This window comes from Lissotriton helveticus, chromosome 5_1 (genome assembly GCF_964261635.1).
Source record: "Lissotriton helveticus chromosome 5_1, aLisHel1.1, whole genome shotgun sequence".
NCBI lineage: Eukaryota > Metazoa > Chordata > Amphibia > Caudata > Salamandridae > Lissotriton > Lissotriton helveticus.
This window is the reverse complement of record NC_136065.1, coordinates 105,894,252-105,898,061: the sequence shown is the minus strand read 5'-3', so window position 1 is coordinate 105,898,061 and position 3,810 is coordinate 105,894,252.

Genomic DNA, 3,810 nt, shown 5'->3' with positions numbered 1-3,810 from the left:
CGGTGCCCAGGGCGGGGGGCCACCAGGAGTCGTCCCAGGCGGAGGGCGAGGAGCCCAGGATGAGGACTTCCGTCTTGTCTGAGTTCAGTTTCAGGCGGCTGGTCGTCATCCATTCGGCTACATCTTTCATCCCTTCGTGAAGGTTGGCTCTGGAAGCGGCGGGGTCGTTGGTCAGTGAGAGGATCAGCTGGGTGTCATCGGCGTAGGAGATGATGTTCAGGTTGTGTTGGCCTGCGATGGGCGCGAGGGGGCTCATGTAGACGTTGAAGAGGGTGGGGCTCAGCGAGGATCCTTGAGGGACGCCGCAGATGACTTCGGTGGCCTCTGACTTGTACGGTGGTAGGCGGACTCTCTGTGTTCTTCCGTCGAGGAAGGAGACGATCCATTCCAGTGCCTTCTCCTGTATTCCGACGTTGCTGAGGCGCTGCACTAGGGTGCGGTGGCAGACAGTGTCGAATGCCGCGGAGAGGTCTAGGAGGATGAGGGCCGCTGTTTCTCCGTTGTCCATCAGGGCTCGGATGTCATCGGTGGCAGCGATCAGGGCGGTCTCGGTGCTGTGGTTGGCTCGGAAGCCAGACTGTGAGGGGTCGAGGGATCCATTCATCTCGAGGAAGGCGGCCAGCTGTTTGTTGACGGTCTTCTCGATGACTTTGGCTGGAAACGGGAGGAGCGAGATGGGGCGGTAGTTCTTGAGTTGGGTGGGGTCCGCTGTTGGTTTCTTTAGTAGAGCGCTGAGTTTGGCGTGCTTCCAGCTCTCCGGGAAGGTGGCGGTGTCGAAGGAGGTGTTGATGATGTCCCGCAGGTGGGGTGCGATGACAGCGTCGGCCTTGTTGAAGACGTGGTGAGGGCAGGGGTCGGTCGGAGATCCGGAGTGGATGGAGTTCATCATGCGGACGGTGTCATCGGTGCTGATCGGAGTCCAGGCGCGGAGGGTGGTGGTGGGTGGCGTTGCTGCGGTCGTTGTGTGCGATGGTTGACTGCTGAAGCTGTTGTGTATGTCCGCGATCTTGTTGTGGAAGTAGGAGGCGAGGGAGTTGCAGAGGTCTTGCGATGGGGTGATGTCGTTGTTTCCGGCGTTGGGGTTGGAGAGCTCTTTCACGATGTTGAAGAGTTCCTTGCAGTTGTGTGCGTTGTTGTCCAGTCGGTCCTTGAATGCAGTTTTCTTGGTGGCGCGGATCAGTTGGTGGTGCTTCCGGGTGGCAAGCTTGAGGGTGGTCATGTTGTCCGGTGTTGGTTCCCTTCTCCAGACTTTCTCGAGGGCTCGGCAGTTCTTCTTGGAGCTCTTGAGTTCGTCGGTGAACCATGGGGCTTTCTTGCTGCCGGGTCTGCTGGGCGGGGTCCTCAGAGGGGCGAGTTCGTCCGCGCAGGTGCTGATCCACTTCGTGAGGTTGTCGGCGGCCTGGCTGGGGTTCGCTGAGCTGGCGGGAGGGTGCTGACTCAGGGAAGCGGCGAGCTGGTCGGCTGTGATCTTGTTCCAGCTTCTTCGGGCAACCTGTTGCTGGTGGTGGTGGGTCGTCGTTCTTCTGAAGGTGAAGTGGACGCAGCTGTGGTCCGTCCAGTGGAGTCCTGTGGCGTGGCTGAAGGCGGTGTCTTTGCTGGATGAGAAGACGGCGTCGAGTGTGTGTCCGGCGAGGTGGGTGGGGGTGGTCACCAGTTGCTTGAGTCCCAGGTTTGCGAGGTTTTCCAGCACGGTGGTGGTGTTGCGGTCGTCGTTGTTCTCCAGGTGGAAGTTGAGGTCCCCGAGGAGGATGTAGTCGGCTGAGGGGAGGGCGAGCGGGCTGATGAAGTCGGCGATGTCCTCGCTGAATTGTGTGCGTGGTCCCGGGGGTCTGTAGATGAGGGTGCCTCTGAGGGTGGTCTTGGGGTTGACGTGGATCTGGAAGTGCAGGTGTTCGGCGGGTGCGATGGTGTCGTCGGTGTTGGTCATGATGCGGATGGTGTTCCTGTGAATGATGGCGATGCCTCCTCCTGTCTGGTTGACGCGGTCTCTCCGGATGATCTTGTAGCCGTCCGGGATGGCGATGGCGATGTCGGGTGCTGAGGAGGCGTTCATCCAGGTTTCCGTGAGGAAGGCGACGTCTGGGGCTGTGGTGTCGAGCAGGTTCCAGAGCTCGACGGCGTGTCTGTGGACGGAGCGGGTGTTGAGCAGGATGCACTTCAGGTGGCTGCTGCTGGAGTTCGGCTTGGTGGGTGCTGGTGCAGTGCAGGTCCGGGTGCAGGAGAACTTGCAGGCCTGGCAGATGAAGGGTCCGTGGGTGCGTCTCGGGGTGGCTCGGTAGCATCCAGGGGTTCGGCCGGCGTTGAGTGCGTTGAGGGTGGCGGCGTCGTGCGTCCGGCGGGTGGGCTGGGGTCTGCGGGGGCCAGGGGTCCTGGCACTGGGCGTGGTCCAGGCGCGGACGGGCGCAGACGGGCTTACCTTTGGCGCACCTTCGGCGCTCAATCGGTGCTCCCGCTGCGCGCGTCCGCTGCGCGGTCGCTGAGGGGGCGTCATAAGAGGGGAGCAGGGAGGGCGGGTCCGCTGGGAGGCGGGAAGGGGTTAACCAATCGTGTGGCGGGGGGGCGGGGCCACAGGCAGGAGGCGCGGGAACGGGACCGGCAGAGCGGGCGGCCCAGCGGCGGCTGGGGCGCTGCTGGCGGCGTCGGCGAAGGAACTCTGTCAGCAGGTAAGCAGGGGCTGCAGTGGCAGGCATGGAGAGGAGCAGGGGGGCGACCAGGCCAGAGGCGCAGTGGTCGCTCCCTAGAAGCAGGCGAGGTCCCCTTAAGAGGGGAGCAGGGAGGGCGGGTCCGCTGGGAGGCGGGAAGGGGTTAACCAATCGTGTGGCGGGGGGCGGGGCCACAGGCAGGAGGGGCGGGAACGGGACCGGCAGAGCGGGCGGCCCAGCGGCGGCTGGGGCGCTGCTGGCGGCGTCGGCGAAGGAACTCTGTCAGCAGGTAAGCAGGGGCTGCAGTGGCAGGCGTGGAGAGGAGCAGGGGGGCGACCAGGCCAGAGGCGCCGTGGTCGCTCCCTAGAAGCAGGCGAGGTCCCCTTAAGAGGGGAGCAGGGAGGGCGGGTCCGCTGGGAGGCGGGAAGGGGTTAACAAATCGTGTGGCGGGGGGACGGGGCCGCAGGCAGGAGGCACGGGAACGGGACCGGCAGAGCGGGCGGCCCAGCGGCGGCTGGGGCGCTGCTGGCGGCGTCGGCGAAGGAACTCTGTCAGCAGGTAAGCAGGGGCTGCAGTGGCAGGCGTGGAGAGGAGCAGGGGGGCGACCAGGCCAGAGGCGCGTGGGTGGATGGTTTTTGGACTCTGTGTTTGAAAATAGCACTTTTAGAAAGTAGCTATTTTCTTGTCTAACTGTCTACCGGTCTCTGCTGGTTCTGGTGTGCGTGTGACAGGAGCTGGGTGGCTCCAGAGGTCTGAATGAGTCAGTGTGGGATGAGTGGGGCATTTGCTTTGAGAGTAGGGGAAGAGTAGCTCCTGATAGCCTGCCCTGCCTGATACAATGCTGGCTCCGCCCCCCTGCCAGGCGACTGATGACTCTGTGCCTGCCTGGGACTTTCCTGGCCCACCTCCTGCCGGGCAACTGATGGCCCTGCCCCTGCCAGTGACAATGCTGGCTCCGCTCCTGCTGGGCGGCTGAAGACTCTGCCCTGCACAGTGAATAGGCCAGGTGCTTCGGCCTGGCAACACCCACAACAAACCCAAGATGGGGGGAAACTCCCCTGCATGGACAAAGGGATCAAAGCCAAAAAGGGGTATAAGAGAAGGACCCCTGAACCAAGAATTTAGATCACTTCTGACAAGGAAACCTGAACCAAGGACAAGAAGCCTG